Genomic DNA, 19,854 nt, shown 5'->3' with positions numbered 1-19,854 from the left:
AAATATTACACATAAAATTTATTCCAGTGCACATTAGTAAATAAATTATGCTTGTAATTTCTAATGCATTTTTAATTATAAATTTATCCATGTCTACCTTTATTTATGATAGCGGTGTCTCACTGTTGAACATACTGTATATTAATGGAGACACTGTTAATTATGCATTCTTAGAAGTTGCATTCAACAAAACATACGAGTCTGTTTTTTTATGTCCTAAGTCCTGTTAACATCAATTAATTTAGGAGTTGGCACTCACAGTACTAGCTAACCTTTAAAGCAAGAAAAGGTTCTATTGGAAGCTGGTTTTAGAGCCTGGATTTGGGGAAAGGGCTACATTTATATATAAGTTTAGCCAGAGAGATACTAAATAATACCAGTCAGATGTTTCATTTTTACCCCAAGTACCTAAAAAAGGAGATCAGAAATAATAGTCAGCACAAAAAGACAATAGAACAAAGCTCATGGAATCTCTCCTGAGCCCCCAAAACTGATCTATACTTAAACAGTATCCACAGACTATTATATCTAAGATTTTTCTGGTTGGTTAATTTTGTACTTCCCTTCCACCCACCAAACTCACCTTATTATGAGCAATACATTTACTTTAAAAAAAATTCTTCACATTGAAATATTATTTTAATTTGAAAAAATACTATATTGCTCTGAAATTGTCCACTTCCTAGAGACTCCTCTCAAATAGTTTGAATGAATTTTTGACGCCTAATTTACTGTTGTCCTGAAATTGCATTGTACCATAGGAGTAAACATGCCAATGTTTTCCCTATGGGAGGAAAAAAATATCTTTTAAAAGGAGAGGAAACTAAAATTGGGCAAATAGCAGGGAAATGTATTCACACGTACAAAATATCAAGAACACACATTTGCAGAGAAACAAGAAAGTGCCTCCGTTCTCCCACAGCTCTGGCAGGGCTTGAAAGAGCATTACTTTCATCTTAGTATGTTCACTTTCAGCTTGTTGTCAGAGGTTTGGCAAAGTATTTTCCACGTGCACATTCTGCTTAGCAAAATAAGATTCCCAATTGCTTCATTTCATGTGCACGTTTTGAGTACCTTTTCATTTAACATGCATTTTACCAAGTGTTTATGGTGTCTTAAGCTTTTAGTATATTAAAAAAAAAAAAAGAAACAAAGAAAGAAAAAGAAATGTCCCTTGCTCAGGGCGTCAGGGAGACAGACGTATATTGAAAGAATAACAGAAAATGTAATACGTGTTGAACACAGAGAATGAAGCTCTTCATGTGGCCTGTTAGGGAGGAGTGATCTGGGAAAGCTTCCTGGAGGAAAGGAAGCAGTATGTGAATTTGGTTTTCAAGAATGACTAGAATATTCTTAATGATTAAAATGGTTGAAGTGGTACATATATATTTAATAAAAAACATTTTTTATAAAGCACATTGGGATTGATCCTTTAAGAATCCCACCACTCTTTGAGGTAGAAATCCAAAATAGCCATGTGAAAAAAAAACAAAGCATAAATACAAAATAGAAATAGACTCACAGACATAGAATACAAACGTGATTGCCAAGGGAGTGGGGGGTGGGAAGAGATAGACTGGGATTTCAAAATTGTAGAATAGATAAACACGATTATACTGTATAACACAGGGAAATATATACAAGATCTTATGGTAGCTCATGGAGAAAAAAATGTGACAATGAATATATATATGTTCATGTATAACTGAAAAATTGTGCTCTACACTGGAATTTGACACAACATTGTAAAATGATCATAAATCAATAAAAAATATTAAAAAAAAAATAGCCATGTGAGAGACCACAAGGAGAAAAACCAAGGTGCCTTGGCCAACGTCTCCAGCCAGCTGAGACCTTGCAGCTATCCTAACTGCCATCTGACTGAAAGTGCACGAACGCGCCAGGGAGGACTGGCAGAAGAACCACCCACCAGGCCACCGAATCTTGAGAAACAATAAATGGTTGTTGTTTTAAGCTACTTTAAAAAAAAGAGAGAGAGAGGAGGAGTTGACTGAGTGGAGAGAGAAAAGGCAACTCGGGCTTGAGCAGCAATTGCTCAAGCAATTACGTTTGAGGAAAGCAGATCCATAAGGGGCCCTGATTCTTGCTGTGTGTTTTGGTGCACCAGGCACCAGGAGCTGGCATTCACAGAACACTTCCTGTATGCCTGACACTGTTCTAAGTGTGCTCCATGCCTTACCTCATCGAATCTCACAATTAACCTAGATGAGGAAGCAGGTATACAGAAGGCAAATCTCCTGTGGAAGACCACACAGCTAATAGGTGTCTTTGAGCCCCTATCCATGGTCCCGATTCTAGTCCTGGGGAGCAGAAGAAAGGAGATCTCTATCCCTTACCATGGCCTCCTTTCCAAGTCAGAGCTGAAGTATGGAAAACCTGATTGCCATGGATATGTTGAGGTATTGGTCTCTCTGCCCTCAGTCTAATGAACTCCCCTAACCAGCCCCTGGCCCCACCAGTATGCTGTAAAAATGTAATTTTTCTGAGTGCATCAGCTGTCATGGTCCTATTCCTATGCACTCTTAGGTCAGATTATAGGTCAATGTATGCTCCGCTTTTTAATGCCACTTCCACTCTGATACAATTCCCACTCCTTGATGGCTAAGCCATGCAGTTGGCCTGTCATCCCTCCTCCTCACCTAACTACCTTCCTCAGTTGTAGAATGGCTTGGGAAGCACACCTGGTTTCCTTTTCACCTCATATTAGTCCCTCATCGGGGAGGTTTTGAGGTCACATGGCATCTCAGTGCCTTGACTGTCTCATCTTCAGTAACTGTTTCTTCCATTCCACTTCAGCCAGGACCCCACTCTCACATGGCTCTTCATCTGAGGTTATTCAGGATGTCCATCTCTTAGGCTCACCTCCATCTTTCTACCTTGTACCATCAGTAACGACCATTAGACCTGTTTTGGGACCTTCAGGCCAGTGACCTGGGCCTTTCCAGAACTCTCTTACTTACCTCTTGAGCATCCATTCTGTGACCTTTTGTGTTAAGCACTCTCAAAAGCCAAGATCTTAAACTCCTTGACCCCATCACACCTGTCTGGCAAAACTTCCTTGGACTGACCCAATTGCTCACTATTTGTGTGCCTGTATCTTAACTGTTCAGATTAACAAGAGAAAAATCACACAACCATCATATTAGTATAACCATAAATTCAGAGTCACAATTCTCAACAGGGCCCTTAGTGTTCCTAAAATCTTACCATATCTCCCTGCACTCCAACTTGCCACAGTCACTATTTCAAATCCATAGTCAAACTTTATGGTAAGCTTCATTAGGGTGGAGTCCCTGTCTGGCTTTTTCATCATGAGATCTCCAGTGCCAAGGATAAGCTTACTACATAGGCACTTGGTAAGTATCTGTTTACTGACTGAGGTGTAGTAATAGTGGTAAGCATTTTATGCAAATGTTAGTAAATGTTAGCTACATGCCAGGCTCTGTTCTATATATATAATCTCACTTAATCCTCACAGCGCTGTTAATTAGGACTTTTGTTTTTCCATTTTACAGATAAGGAAATTTAGAGAGGCAATTTAGGGAGACGTATTCATAAAACTTTCAAGTGGTAGAGTGGGTATTCACTCCTTAGAACCTGCAGAGAGAAAGCTCAATGGGTTTAATTGATTTCAATTTTGGATAGGTTGAGTTTTATACAGACAGCTGTGCTTCAGACTGGAGTTCAAGAGAGAAGTGAAAGTGAAGATTAATATTTAGGTGGGGATGATAGTCTGGTGACATCAGAAAACAATATCCAACCTTGTTCACACTCTATGCTTTGGCTGAACACCTCCAACAGGCCCCTGAAAGAACTGCGGTGTTAAGTTTGCAGAAGCTCTTTTGGGTGGTAAGGTACATTTCTTTTTCTCCCTCTAAGCTAAGAAATCAATCATATATTTGAATACATGGTAGTGGATCCATGGTGTATTTATTGGTGACTTTAATATCGGATAATGTCCCTCCTGGGCTGAAATTCAGCCTTGATTTTTTTCTTTTTGTTCTTTATTTTGGTAAGGTGCATTTTTAAGAGGGACATTCTGGACTATCAGGCAGGAGAGATACCCTATCATTGCACTACTTGAGTCCTTCTTTCCCCTTCACAGTACCTTCCCCCACTGATTCAGACTGGGAGAGACAGGGAGACTACCAACAATGAGCCCCTGTTTGGGGCGGGTCCTTGTATCTCATGGAAACCCCCCTGTAGCTTTTGAGGAAGATAATTATCTCCGTTTAACGAATAACAAGAGTAATAACTAACACTGAGTTTATCTCTGTTGAGTGTTTTTAAAGCATCATCCCATTCGATTCTCACAGCAATACTGTAAAATTGGAACTACTGTATGGATGGGAAAACCTAGGGTCAGAAAGGGGAGGTGTCTTGTCCCAGGATACACAGCAGGTTGGAATTGGCATTTGAAGCCAAGTCTTCCTGACCCAGAGACAAAGCTGTCTCATCACTCATTTCTGGATGAACTGAGGGCTTTTTTCCGTGGAAGCGGGGAGAATGGAGGAGATTCGAAGAACACTGACGTCGACTTCTGCCCAACGCAAATCCATAGGTCGGTGAATTTTACCAGGCTCCCAGCTAATCTCTGACCCAGACCTTAAATCCGGAGCCGGGGAAGTGGTGCGCATGCGCACGGCCTCCCGTTCGGCCCCGCCCCCCGGGAGGGCTTCCCTCCTTGCTCTTGGCTCTGGGGCTTGCGCACTACCTCCCCAGCCAGCGGCTTCTTCCCGGTCGGGGACTTCCGGTGCGGGGGGTGCGGTTCCGGGTCGTGGCGCGGCTTGGGGCAACGGGGCTGCTGCTCGGCCGGCCGGCGGCGGGGAGCGACGGGGATATGAGGGCAAGCCTGGAAAGCGGCTGCTGAGCCGGCCGGGAGGCGCGCCAGTCCCCGAGGATTCTGAGAGTGTGGAGCTCGGGCAAGGGCCAGGAGGAGCGGGGAAGCCGGGCCCTCCCCTCAGGAACGTGTCCTGGGGCCGACCTGGCCCATAGTGTGGCCGCAGCTTCAGGTAAAGGTTGCCCTAGCCGCTAGCTCCTTCCCTCGCTCGCCCGCCAGCCCATCTGGGGAGCCTGGCGGCCCTCTTCACTCCTCCGCACTCGGCGCTGCCCAGCGGGCAGTCTGTCTGACCCTTGCTCTGGTCTCCCTTGAGCATCCGTTTCCTGGTCCTTTCCAGAACTGGAGGCTGCCTTGAACGTGACAGCTGGGTGTGTGATTTGGGGGGAGGAGAAGCTAGTGGACCTTGTGGTGTTGGGGTTTGGGGAGGGTACTGTTGACTTGGGCAGTTTCTGGCCCAACACTTGGCAACATCTAGGTGTATTAATCTTCATAACGTGAAAATCAAGTTTTTAAAGCATTACCTGTGCAGTCCCTGTTTCCTAGCGCCCCTTCTCTCCGTTGCCCCAAAAGAGTCAACAGCCTTGCAGAACTGTTTTTTCCTAGCCGGAGTGCTGCCAGAACTTTGATTCAGCTTTTTATTTATGGGAGTGGCGAAGAGTCTTCTAGATCTGTTTAAGGCTGGGGGAAAATCATTGTAGTTTAAACAAGAGCGTTACTTTAACTCGAGAACCGAAAGCTGATTCAGAGATTGGTTCAGTTTTCATTCTGAATGAACGCAAGTGATTTTTGAAGCCTGTTACAATACCTGGCACTGTGCAAAGCATAATGTTGTTATAAACCAAACCAGCAAAGTTCGGAACTTCCCCAGGTGTGAACAATCAAAGGGAGACAGGTGTTTACACATCAGTTAAAGCAAAGTCAACATTTTCGTTCTCTTTCAACAAGCAGAAGGGCTGGATTCCTAATTTATAAGAGCAGAAAAAGGAGGCACCATGTTTTATTCCTCATACTCTGTGAGCTCACACAAGATGCTCAGTAAACACTGAGAGTTCTTGATCAAGTATTGATACTTGTTTTCATCTTTTTCAGTTTACACACTTGCAAGCTTGCTGGGGCTTGTGAGGCATGCTGGTGGCCCCTTTCCCATTCAGCTTTGTGCTCATACCTGCCTTCGTCTGCTGTGATGCTGGAGTGCACTCGCATTCCTCTACATCTCCTGATCTGGCTCCTGGCTAACCTTCCAGCTATGCTTCAAAAGGTCCCCTTCTCTGATCCTTTACTCTGGATAAGTGGAACTCCAAATCAACTTTGTCTTTCCTTTGTTCATTGGTTTCTGTAGGACATTCTCTCTGCCTAGATTTCTCCTTTTCTGTTTTTACCTAGTCAGATGTTACCTAGGGCCCAGCTGAAATTGGCCTTTCATCAACCAATTCAGGACGACCTCAGCTGGAAATTATTTCTATTCTGGACTTCTATAAACAAGCATTATATCTACAGTTATTTCATTTAGCAAACATTTACTGAGTATGGATATATACCAGGTACCATGCTAGACAATGTAGAGATAAATAAGACTCAGTCCTTGTCTGCTTAATTTAGAGAGATAAGGAAGTAATTCTAACATAGGGTGATAAGTACACTTCTTTCTGTGAGAGTTCTTTCTGTGATCTAGTGATTGCACAGAAGGTGGGGGGTGTCATTCACTTTTGAGGAGTGTTCTGTGGCCAGGTAATGCTTCATAATTTGAGAATAGTTAAGCTTTAGTATTTACTATGTGCTGGAGATTTTACTAGGTTTCTCTTTTTTAATCATTTTAGCCTCACTTTAGAGGTTAGGAAGGCTCAGGATAAATTACGCATCTGGTACGAGACAGAGCCAGGATTCAAACCCAGGTCTGTCACATGCCTACGTATGTGTGTTTTCCATTATGTGTTTTTTTTTCCTTCTTCTTTCTGACACCATAGCCCTTTATATGCAAGTACATATTGAAACAACTATACAAGAGAAAAAATATGAATATCAAAATAAATGGTACAGATAGTCCTTTTAAGTGTAGAGAAGACCATAATCTTTCAAGGCAAGGAGGTAGTGGGTCAGCTCAACTTTGAATGAGTGGGCCAGACGTTCTGTAGAGAACAACCATGGACTCTGGATTCAATTCCTGGCCCCTCTTCTTACTAGATATGTGGCCTTTGGCAAGTTTCTTAATTCTAAGCATTATTTCCTTCAAGTATGGTTTGAGATGGGGGATGAGATAGACTCCATGGAGTGTTGTGAGGTAGTGTGGATAAAGAGCCTGATATGTGGCAAGGCCCCCTGAAATGATAGCTGTAAGATAAAAAGGTACAATCCCTATGGCATGGTTTTAGAGTGATGAGTAGGCCAGCCTGAATAAAGCAAGCCATTGCTTCTTTTAGTGGGGATACTGGGAGGTAATGTTGGAGGGTCAGTAGGGGTCAGAGTCAGGGCTTGTGTGTCAAGCAAGAGAGGTAAGTTCCAGTTTCTGCTAGTAACTTTCCTGTTAATAAATACCTTGACGATCTGTGATTTATTCAGCAGTGCCAGGAAAAATGTTAGACCCAGGGATGCAAAGGGGAATATAACCAGGTCCCCACCCTGAGGCTGTTGACATTCCCATGGGGGAGCTGTATGTGTGTGCAGGTGAACTGCAGTAAAGCCTTAGAGGTACTAAGACAGCAGTCACCTTAGGGTACTTTGGAGCACAAAGGAGGAAGCACTGATAATGGTGGCTAACGAGCACTTACTGTGTGCCAGCATTGTGTTAAATGCATCATCTCATTTATTCCTGTATAGGAAGGTGGTATTAGCATCCTGATTTTACAGATGAGGACACTAGAGCACAGAGAGGTTAAATAAATTCCTTGAGTTTATGCAGCTGTTGGAGCTGTGAGTAGAGGGGATTATCTGCTAGACTTTGGTATGTTGACTCTTTGGTACTATGCCATGTTGTTTCTTCTTGTGATATGAGTGGCTTCAGAAAGGAGCTAGCCCTTGAGCCCTAGCTTCAGTACCTGTCACTGTGCTGGGCAATAAGGATAATGAGGAATGAACATGACTTCTGCACTCAGGAGCTCATTGCCTCATCTGTCACATAAAATATTTATATGTGTATTTTTTAATTTAGGGAGCGTTTGTTTTGCTTGTTGACTCATAACTGAAGACTTTAGAAACTGCTGCAATTCAGTGGATTATAGGTGCTTCAGGCTGAGAGAATTTGCTGTAAATCTGTTATTTTGATGTATAGGCCTTATTAAGGACACAGAATAGATACCGAATTGCTGTATGGCAAGGAATTCTGTCACATTACATTTTTTTCTCCCATGGGAGCTGCCCTGACTTTGTGTTTTCTGTGAGTTTGAAGTTTTTGAGAAGTTTTGACTCAGAAGTTAGCACATGTCAACTTGTGTTAAATTTAAAATAATTGAGCCCTTATATTTTAGTCATTGTTAAATGTTTTTGTATGCCTTATTTCCTTCGATCTTCATGATTCTGTGAGATAGGTGGTTTCCCCCTTTTAACACATGAGTAGCCTAAGGCTTAGTGGTTAAGTGTGTTACCCAAGAGTCACACAGCTTGAGTTGATAATGCAAAAAAAAAGTTGGCCAAAAGAGTAAACAAATATTTATTAATTTAGTTGTCTTTTGAGCTCTCCCTCAAGAGTCTCCAGCTCAAATGCCCGTGGTGTAATATAAAGAGTAGGACAAACCTTGTGAACTAGAGGGAATAGGGCCAGTCAGTCTGAAGGTAGCAGTGGCTACTCAGCTCCAGTTGCTTGTGAGGAAGTGGGCCCAGTGCCCCTAAATCTTCTGATTGTTTTCAAGAGATGCTGGAAATCTGGATTTTAATGTATGTACTTTAAAAAATTGCCATTAAAAAATTTATCATGTAGACCAAAACACATTTGTAGGCTATGGACAGTCTTAGGCTGCCTGATTGTGAACTCTGACCTACCTGATCACTGAAATTTTGGTACCCTCTGTTCAAATCAGGAGCTACAACACACATTGTGATTATTGATCGGAAATCTACTGGTAAATTGTTGAGCTCAGGGGGTGTTGTGTTTGACTCATACTGATATCTTTGGGGAAGTGGTAGGGTGGATGCTTTTATTTGTATAATCAGGCTCAATTTCTGGAGGGATGGGTTTGGATGAGGTGATGACCTTGTAATACTTTTGTGCTCTTAGTACTTTAAGTGCTAGCAGATCTCTTGTCTCTTTTTGTTCTCTCTACAGTACATGAAGCAAACAAGGGGTGTTATCATCATGTCTAGAGATGAAGAAATTGATGCCCAGTTTATTACAGTTTAGTAGAAAGTACTCTAGACTGAAAGAGACTTGAATTCTGAATGCAGCTATGCCACTAACAGCCTTTAGGTTTTGGTCAAGTCACTTAGAAATCTTTGTATCTTTTTCCCCGTGTGGATGATAATGCTGGAGCTAGTTAAAGTCTTGGTGAGGTCTTTTCAGGATGCCAGGCTTTCTGATTCTAACTGACATTCTTAAAGTCACACAGCTGATTACTGGCAGACCGCAGTGGAGAACATTCAAATCTAAAATGCTGCTTCTTCTCTCTTGATGGCAGGTAGGGAGCCACTGTTCAAGCTCTTCCCTCTGTTCTTTGTTCATTTCTTCTTCTGGGAAAGGACCTTGACAAGCCAGGTGCTCCTCAAATGCATCCGGTGCTTTGTTAATTGTATATACACAAGATTGAAAGGAGGCATAGAGTCACCCAGCATAGTGAGAGAAATATGGTCAGGGAGTTCCCAGCCCAAGAGCTTAATTTATTTTTATTTTAATACCCAGCTTCCACAAGGTGAAAATTGAAGAAATATTGGTCTTCTAGATACTCATTTTCATTCATACTCTATCGTATAAGGAAATAGCATAGAATATAAAAATGAAGAAAATAAATCCTGAGCAGTCATTCAAAATTTATTAACTCTTGTTGGCAGCAGTCTAGGTATATTGAGGAAATAAATTTAATATAGGAAACACAAAATTTGGACCCCCCCCAAAAAAAAACAGTTTTAAGTAATTGAAAGTGAGAAAAATGGAAGAAGCCACTTAACAAAACTTAAATTCTGGAAACAGCAAGAAGGTATTAGAATAACTAGTGGGATTAAATTATAGTAATCGCTTGTGAAATAAATTGAATGTTATGTCACATTTACCCTTAAATATATGCAGTGTTAGATTCATATCCTATACTTGAGTATACTTTTATGAATATGCTTTTATTATTGATGCTGTCAAAGTGGATCAATGTATAAAACTTCAAAAAAATAACATTTTTTAGTTCCCTATGGATTCATTTTAAGGTACTATATTATAGATAAGGACTATTTCAGCAGAGAAATTGGTAGAAAATTGTTTGAAGGAATGGTCTTCTTTTTAAAACAAGTAAATTTTTAGTCTGCACTTTAGTTGCTGACATGCAGGAGACTAACGAAGAAGCACTGAGGTGCAAACTTGAATCTGGAAGCAGTGTGAGATAGGGCTTTGGTGTCACACCCACCTGGATTTGAGTATTGGCTCTGTCAGTTATTAACTCTGTGTGACCCGGACAATACTGCCAGTCTCATAAGGTACTTGTGAGGATTAAATGCCACCACTTGTGTAAATACCTCCTTCCATGAAGCTTCTGGAGAGTTGTAGGTGCCAGCATTCAGGGCACAAGCCATTCGATTGTTAGTATAGTGTAACAAGAAATGATTTTATGGAGTGGCTGTGAAGGAGTGAGGGTCATTTGCCTGACTAGATCATGAAATTAGTCTTGTTAATTTCTAGCTGTGCTTTGTGAGTTAGCATACTGATCAACTGCACTATTGAGAAGACAGTTTCAGTATGCTATTTTTAGGCTATTAAATGGATTGAGCTATTAAATAACAAACACTTCCAGTTGCATATGTTACCTTTTTCGTGTGCCTGTGACTACTTTTTTTTGAAGTTGTTAGAACTAGGGATGTATTATGTTCTCCTCACCCCCATCTTACAAATGCAGAAACTGAAGCTTAGAGGAGTAAAATGATTCAAGGAAGACAGCTACTGATAAAGGCAAAGCTGGGGATTTGAACTGTTGTTGCTTCTGCTGCTGTTGTTGTTTTACTCTAAATACTACAGGGCTTTTGTCACTATTCCATGCTGCTCTAGATGTGGATATTGGAACTGGCCCTTGTTTTGGGAGAGTCATCAACTATGACCCTTTTTACTCATTTTAAACTTAGTGCCTGCAGAAAGTTGTTATTGATTATATTGTGAGAGCGTTAAGGTATATTCTTATGAAGTTTTAAGATTTAATAAAACTAATAATCCTCATTGCTGGCAGAGGTTGGTAGTGAGGTGATCACTTGTATATTGCTAGTGGGAATAAAAACTGGTGAAACATCTCTGGAAAGAACTTTGGCAGTATTTATCACAAGCCTTTAAAAAATCATGCATGCCTTTTGAGGTTGTAATCCCATTTCTAAGAATATTTGTTAAAGAAGTAATCAGAGATGTGGAAAAGTTTTCATGTTCAAAGGTGTTCACTGTGGCAGTATTTATAATAGCAGAAGTTAGAAACAACTTTATTTAGTATTCAACAAAGAGGTAAGAGAAATTATGGAAAAGCCATAGAATGGAAATATTGTGCAAACATTTTAGATGTTTTAGAAGAATTTTAGTGACATATTAATATGCTCATCCTATGATAAAAAGTGAAAAAAGGATATAAAACTATATAAAGTATGATCCCAATTAATGTCAAAATATGTAAAGGAAAAAAGAGGTGGTGAGATTATGGGTCTTTATGCTTTTCTGTTTTCCAAAATATTGTCTGATAAATTTATTTTCAATAAAAAATCATTTTAGTTTAAATTGTAATTGAGAAATGTGAGTAGAGCTAGTGAACATCATTTTGATCAAAAAAGTTTTCCCTAATGCAGATGATCTGATGTTGTAAATGAATTATATTTTTAAGTTAGTTTTAACCTCAGTTGTTTCACACTTAGAATATGGTTTCCTGTATCTTGATGTAAGTGTTGAGATTCCCAGGCTAGGCCTCCTCTCCTTCCCAAAAATATCTTGGAAGAAGAGTCATATTCATATTGGTGGCACCAGTGTCCCAGTGCTACCAGCATCTCTTTAGTGGCCAGTGGGACAGTGAGGAGCCCTGTAACAGCTCTGTCTTTCAGAGAGAGTACACTCCTATCTCCATAAGGCTGGTCATTGGTATATAGAGCTTTTTTTGTGAGTTGAATAATTCTATCTTGGGAAGTGCTTTTTTGGAATGGAAAATTGTAAATGAATTTCTATCTCACTTTTTAAAAATGTTGTAAGAAAAAACGGTCAACCTTTGGGTTTTAACTTTTCTGATAGCAGTATTCAAGATGTATGAATATTAAAATGTCATGAAGAATTGTGCCTTTTACTCTTTTTTAATTATATACTTCATAATTGAAATTGCAGTAGTTTCAGCATGTACAGTTAAGCATGATGGCCAGTTTTTTTTAATATGCATAGTAATTCTCCTATATACAATATATAAAAGCATGCAGAAAATTTAAAGAAGTATTTGAGCATATTTAAATTAGGAAAATACCAGGCAAGATGTTTCTTTTGTAAACTGCTTCTGTCCAAAGCATTCTGTATATTATCAGAATGAAAAATGACAACACTTTGTCATCTGTTCAAATTGATATTGCACTCTTTGCAATGACAGCTGAAAAGGCCCACAGGTGCCATATAAAGAGGTGACCATGTTGTCATATTTCATTTCGGCATCCCTCTGCAAAGCCATAATTACCTAATTAGGTTGTTAATTAGGAGATTAGCATTTCACTATATTGATAGAATGCTCTTTACCGGCGTGGGGCTAGATACAGATTTGTCTGCCCTAATTTATAATCTCTGCCTTTTTTGTACTTATTTATTTGCTTAAGATCGTAATGTGGGGCAATTCAGTTTACCCGAGAAACAGTTTGTTTACAAGCTAATGAAGCTTTGATTGCTGGATTAAAGTTGCTGAGTTAAAATATGAACAGAATTGAAAGGTGGTCACATCCCCAAAATGATAATAAAAATTCTGTATTCTCATTAGCACAGGGAACAAACACATGATAAGAATTGAAGTTGTTGGTATTAAAAAAAAAATCCAAAATGCAAAAACTGAGTCTGAACTGTGATAGAGATATCTCCTAAACTAAGTGAAGGAAACTAGTTATTTTTCATAACAAGTCTCTATTATTTATACTTGAGACATAAAATATGTTAAGTATTTTTAATAATGTAGTTATTAAAATAGTTTTAATAATGTAGTTCAGAAACTGAAGCTTGGTTAATGACTTCAGAACAAGTATATTCAGTCTTCAGTTTAGACTTAGTCATCATGCATCAGGGTTTATTTCTTTTGTACCTTCTAACCATTAGTATGTTCTTGGAACATTCTCTTCCCACAGTCTTTGCAGTCCTGAGGGCTTATGGAATTTGAAGTATTTCACAGTAACCTTCACTTGGTGAGCCATTTGGAGTAAGCAGGTTTTTGTCAAGTGTGTGGACATTCTTTTCCAGGGGGCGAGATGGGGATTAGAGGGGCTGGCAAAAAAAATTTTTATTTATTTTTACTCCAGTGCATGATTAGACTATAATGTTTGTAATTTGCATTATGTGTACCTTTCCCGCTTTTTCCATTTAAGGAAATTCAAGTCCTAAAACTGAACAGTGTGAGGAGTACTATGTCCATGGAGGTAGTAGTTTAGCCCTTTTGATTATATTTGGTATTAGCTGTTAAAATTGTAGAAAGTGCATATGTGCTTAAGTCTTTTTCCCCATAGTTGTTATAAAAAATTGCATTTGGTTGCATCTGTAATTTTCTTCAAAATTAAAAATGAATTTTAAAATATTTTTCTATGAAGAAAATATTACATGTAAAATCTTCCATTGAGTCAGTTAAGCTTTTTCTTGATTGTGATCATTCATTTATTCAGTCAGTATTTGCTGAATATATATTGGGCACTACTCATATGTCTGGGAGTTGAGCAATGAAAACTTCAGGCATGGACCCAGCTCCCTGTGGGACTTGCAGTTTAGTAATGAAAAGTACAGTCTAGTTTGAGAAGTGTTACAGTAATGAGAGTAAAGGCGAATATGGAGGAGTACCTACTCCAGTCTTGATAAAGTCACACCTTCCTGGGGCAGGTGCTGTCTAAATTGGGATCTGAAGGGTGAAGGAGAAAGTGATTTTCGAGCCAGGTGGAAGGACAGAAAAAACTGCTTGTTCAGAGGCTTGAAGAACACTATGTTGAGTGTGGCTGGAGTAGAAAGAAAGAAGGGGATAGTGGAAGATGGGGCTGCAGAGGTAGCAAGTTCAGTTATATTAAAGAATTTGGGAAGTTATTGAAGGATTCTAAGACAAGTTAGGAAACAATTGCTATAGCCTAGCTGAGAGAAGGTGGCTTGGATTGGGTTATGGAGATAAAGAGAAGTGAATGAAATCTGGAGAGAGAAGAGGATGCATAGGATTGTAATTAAATGGTGGTAGGCTTCATAGAAAGGAGTCAAGGATTTTAATATGGACATTGTTTGTTTTCTAATTTTAAGTATGAGAATATGTGTTTGAGTAACTCATAGGGAAGAGATCCATGAGTGTTATTTTCCAATATGACCCCAAAATGTACAATACTAACAACCAGTTTTTCTCTTTGATGAATTGGGAAGAATACTAATATTTGAATGTCACTGTTGGGCCCTACATTGTGACAGGAGCTTTGTGAGATATGGGGTAATGTCACTGAGGTCTAGGGCAATTGTGAACTTCCCAGTTTTCTCAGCTGCTGTGTGGTGGAATTGGGGGCACACTCAGGCTCTGCAGAGCCTTAGTGTCTGTCATGCCATGTTGCCTTTCTTCTTGTAGCCCCTCCCTTTGTTTATTCCAAAGTAAAGAAGAGAATTACCCCTCAAGGGCCAGTAGCTCAGTAGGTTGCTGACAGAGGCATTGTGTTAACCCTGTGGCTTCCCAGGCCCAGTTTTGGTGTGGAAGAAAGCAATGTCTGGTGCTGTGATGGGAGAAGCTGCTCAGCGTATGAGTGTTTGCTTCAGCAAAGTCAGAAGTTCTGCTGGGTTTTCTGGCACAAGGCTTTAATCTTCCTCGGTTAGAGATATAGATTGGCTATCTCCACACGGGGTCATGAATGTATATGAAAGTTCTCCTTTCCCCAAGGGAAAAAACTTGGAATCTGATCTTTGCAAGGAATTTGATATCTCTTTGATGTAATCAATTTGTATTACAAATTATTTACAAATTTTTATGGTTACTATTGTTAGTACTGTTCAATTAAGTGATTTATTGGTATCCTTGTGTTGGAATCACCTGAAGGAGAAGAAATCTAGGATGTAGTGTGGATTCTAGTCTTTCTATGTTTTTAACCCATCCTTTCAAAACTAGAGATATAATTCATGTATCATAAAATTCACCCTTTTAAAAGTGTATAATTTAATGATTTTTAACCCCAAAAGAAACCCCATATCCATTAGCAGTCAGTCACTCCTCATTCCTCCCTCCCCCAACCACTGGCAACCATTAATCTACTTTCTGTCTCTATGGATTTGCCTATTCTGAACCTTTCATATAAATGGAGTCACACAATATGCGGCCTTTTGTGTCTGACTTCTTTTACTTAGCATAATGTTGTCTAGGTTCATCCATATTGTAGCATATATCAGTACTTCATTTCTTTTTTTTACATATATATTTTTAAGGTTTTTTTTTTTTTAGAGGGGAGAGGTAATTAGGTTTATTGATTTATTTATTTTATTTTAAAGAGGGTACTGGGGATTGAACCCAAGGCCTCGCACATGCTAAGTATACACTCTTACCACTGAGCTGTGTCCTCCCCCTAGTACTTCATTTCTTTATATTCCATTGTATGGAAGTACCACATTTTGCCTATCCATTCATCAGTTGATAGAGGTTTGGGTTGTTTCTACTCTTTGGGTATTATGAATAATACTGCTGTAAGTGTTCGTGTACAAGTTTTTGTGTGAACATATGTTTTCAGTCCTGTTAGATATATAACTTGGAGTGGATTGTCAGGTCTTGACGATAACTCTGTTTAACATTTTGAGGAACTGCCGAATTGTTTTCAAAAGCAGCTGCACCGTTTTACATTCTGGTCAGCAGAGTATAAAGTCTACTGCCTTTCTGCTTCTGCCTTCTTCAGGCTCTGTGTTGCTCTGGTCTGGGCTAGAAGCAACCTGAGGTGTTCCATGAGCCCTTTTGTTTTGATAAATGGGAAAATTTCCAGTTTTCTCTCTTCAACCACATTTATTTTACAAGCATATGTGTACCAGACAGTTGACTCTTGAACAACATGGGTTTGAACTGGGTCCACTTGCGTGCAGATTTTTTTCAATAAATACAGTATGACAAGATCTGCAGTTGGTTGAATCTGTGGATGCGGAACCATAGTTATAGAGGAGGGAGGGCCAACTATGAGACTTTGAGCATCCGTGGATTTTAGTATCTGCACGGAAACAATCCCCCAAGGATACTGACTGTTACAACTGTGACTGCTTATATAAATTTTTTTAATTTCCATAGCATAGATTCTAACTTTAGAATCTAGGCAAAGGTTGAGTTGATTTTCAGAGATTCTGGGGTTTCTTTTTCTTGGCTTATCCTATAACTACAGTCGTCCTTTTGTATCCATGCGGTATTGGTTCCAGGACCCTGCAGATACCAAAATTCACAGATGTTCAGGTCTCTCACATAGAATGGCATAGTACAGTTGACCTTCCAGATCCTAGGTCCCAATCTGTAGATTCGGCCAGCCAACCAAATTCGATCTGCGGTTGGTTGAATCTGCAAATACAGAACCTGTATATAAGGAGGAAAGACTGTATTGCTGTTCCTTGGGTTTTGTCCCTAGGTTATTGCTCTTTCCTTGCATATTCTCCCTGGGTAAGCTCATTCACATCCATGGCCTTATCTGTCATTTATATGTTGATGTCTTCCAGTTTGGCTTAGATCTTTCTCCTAGGCTTCAGGTTTGCCTGTCCTTCGTGTGTCTCTTATATGTTGTCCCCCAGATTTGCTCAGACCTTTCTCTTGGGCTGTCAGGTTTGCATCATGCTGGTTCTCTGTTTGGGTGGTCCATAGACATCTCAGGTGCAATGTGTCTGAAACATAGTTCTTCATTTCCACTCTACCTGTTAAGCTGTTCCTACTTTTGAGTCCACAGTTCATTTGTTGGTGCTATTATGCAAGCCATAAACTTTCCCTTTTTCCTTAACCTTCCAGATCCACTCAGTCACCAGGTTCTACCAATTTTATCTCCTAAGTAACTATTTTAAACTATTTCTTAAATTCATAGCCCTGTCTTTTACTGCCTTACTTTGGATTTCATCATCTCTTCCCTGAGCTCTAGTCACAGCTTCATAACTAATCTTGTGTCTTGTTTATCAGCTTAATCTTCTATGCAGCTGCCAGAGCAGTCTTTCTGAAATGCTAATCTAATCAGCAACTTTGAACTCCATGTAGTTTTAGTTACTAAATACATATTCTGTTGTTTCTTATTTTAGTGCCTTGTCTCATGCAGAAAAAGATGAGTTTGTCTCTTTGACCTTTCTCCTAGCCATCCAGCTACTCATCTTTGAAGATGCATTTTAGACCAGGGAATAACAGCATTAACAATACTAGTAAACATTTGTATAGTGCTTACCATGGGCCAAGTGCTGTTATACACACATAACATATATGAATTCTTTCAATCCTCACAACAATTCTGTGAGATAGGCACGAGAATTAGTCCCATTTATAGATCAGGAAGTGGACACAGAAGTTGTTACTTTCCCTAGGTCCCACAATGAGTGAGTGACTGAGACCAGATTTGAATCCAGGCAGTCTGATGCCTGACTGCTTGCTCTTAGTCTCTCCTATGTACCTTTTCCCCACCTTCCTGATTCCCTCCGCGTCCCCTACTCTGAAGGTTAGTTATTCTCTCTCTCCCTGCTTCTGCAATAACCTATGCATGGCTTGATATTAGTCTGCAGTTCATAGCACAAGTGTGGAGCACATTTTATTTTAAACATTTTTGAACAAGGAGCTGGATTATGGACTATTTAGTTGCCAGTTCACTCCCACCCCCATTCTTTTTTGTTTGTTTGTTTTTTGAGGGGGAAATTAGGTTGGTTGGTTGGTTGGTTTTTTCAAACAAAGATACTGGGGATTGAACCCAGGACCTCATGCATGCTAAACATGCATTCTGCCACTGAGCTATACCCTGCCCGCTGCCCTCATTCTTAAGGTGACTAAGTTGGAAATGATTACTTCCATTATCTTGAACTTGACCAAAGTCATCTGTGAAGCCTTGTCTGAGTATCCAGTTTCAATTAGATATTTCCTTTGTGTTTCTATAGTACTTTGTTATGTAGAATCCTCTAGCATTGCTCTCATTCTTTATTGTGACCATTTATGTACTTGTCTTTTCTCCCTTGCTAGACTGTAAGCCTCTTGATAATGGGGACTATGACTTATTACTTTATACTCTTAACTCCCAGCATGTGGTAGGTATTCATATTTGAATTTCTTGAACAGGTAAGTCTGACCCATATCTAGACTAGTGAAAGAAGAGGATTAAGAAGAGCGTGATGAAATGGACTTAAACTGGAAATTCAAGGCAGCATCGTATAATTGTTCAAAGAAGGGATTCTGGAGCCAAGCTGACTAGGTTTTATCCTGGTTGTACCTCTCACTACTTGTGTGTTCTTGGGCAAGTCTGTGCCTCAGTTTACTGATTTATAAAACATAAATAGGAATAGACTCCACCTCTGACAGTTTTGTAAGTGATATAAGGGCTTGTTAAATAAATAAGCAAGTGGGAGGATATACTCAGTGGTAGAGTGCATGCTTTGCATGCGTAAGGTCCTCGGTTCAGACCCTAGTACCTCCAGTAAAAAGAAAAAATTTTAAATACATAAATAGGGGGAGGGTATAGCTCAAGTGGTAGAGCGCATGCTTAGCATGCACGAGGTCCTGGATTCAATCCCCAGTACCTTTTCCAAAAAATAAGTAGACCTTAATTACCCCCCCAAAATTAAAAAAGAACATAAATAAACCTACCTCCCCCCCAAAATATTTAAAAATAAATAAATAAATAAATAAGCAACCTTCTGGAATCCAGAGAATTAATTATTCTACTTAAATTGTATTTTGTGAAATACTTCCACCCTAAATGTATAACATTATAGGCAGAATGAAGCCAGTCCTGCTGCTCTGTCCTCATGTTTGATCCATCTGGTGATTTTTTTTTTAAAGTAATTTAGAAGGTTATAAAAAATACCTGGCAAAGTTAGTGCAGTTTTGTTAATAACAATAATGTTACCATTTATTGAGGTTATAAAAGCTTCAGTCATTTTTTTTTAATTTAAGATTTTTTTGCTTTTAAATTCTGGTGGGGGGTAATTAGGTTTTATTTATTTGCTTTTTATGGAGGTACTGGGGATTGAACCCAGGACTTCATGCATGCTAAGCACATGCTCTACCATTGAGCTATACCCTGCTCACCATGAAAGCTTCATTCAAATGGAAGTACAAAGCACCTTTCAAGGTCACATAACAGTAGTTTGGGGATTATCGGCTAGTTTAGATTATTTTATGCTGTCCTTCATTCATTAGGAGTTGAATGAATAAATTTGGTAGGTGGCAGCTTATTTTCCCTCCAAGCAGATGTAGCTAGAACAGGAAAAGTCAATAATGTTGCATGTTGGATTTGAATAGTGCTTTTTACTTTTTGTAAGTGTCTCTATGAGGTGGATAAATAGGACGTAGATTATGCATATTTCGCTGCTGAGGGAATAGAGGTAGAGGCATCTAACTCACTTGAAATCATCCCATAGCTAATCCCTCGGCAGGCTAGAGACAATAATCTGAAATTCCAGTTGTATTTACTAACTTTAGCTCTTATAGTTCTAGGAACTAGTTTCCATACATAATAGC

General features: G+C 39.4%; 1 protein-coding gene across 9 annotated transcripts in view; it reads left to right on the top strand.

Moving 5' to 3' along the window:
• The first annotated feature begins 4,767 nt into the window (after window positions 1-4,767).
• Window positions 4,768-19,854, top strand: part of MAPKAP1 (MAPK associated protein 1) — a 208,856-nt gene continuing 193,769 nt past the window's right edge. For 4 of the 9 annotated variants that reach the window (XM_032478440.1, XM_032478441.1, XM_032478438.1 and 1 more), the window contains exon 1: window positions 4,769-5,033. The gene's annotated coding sequence lies outside the window, so the exon portion shown is untranslated. Of the gene's footprint in view, window positions 5,034-19,854 lie in introns of all 9 variants that reach the window. The other 5 variants (XM_032478445.1, XM_032478444.1, XM_032478443.1 and 2 more) reach the window with 2 other exon arrangements.

This window comes from Camelus ferus, chromosome 4 (assembly GCF_009834535.1).
Source record: "Camelus ferus isolate YT-003-E chromosome 4, BCGSAC_Cfer_1.0, whole genome shotgun sequence".
NCBI lineage: Eukaryota > Metazoa > Chordata > Mammalia > Artiodactyla > Camelidae > Camelus > Camelus ferus.
This window is presented reverse-complemented; position numbering and strand designations above follow the sequence as displayed.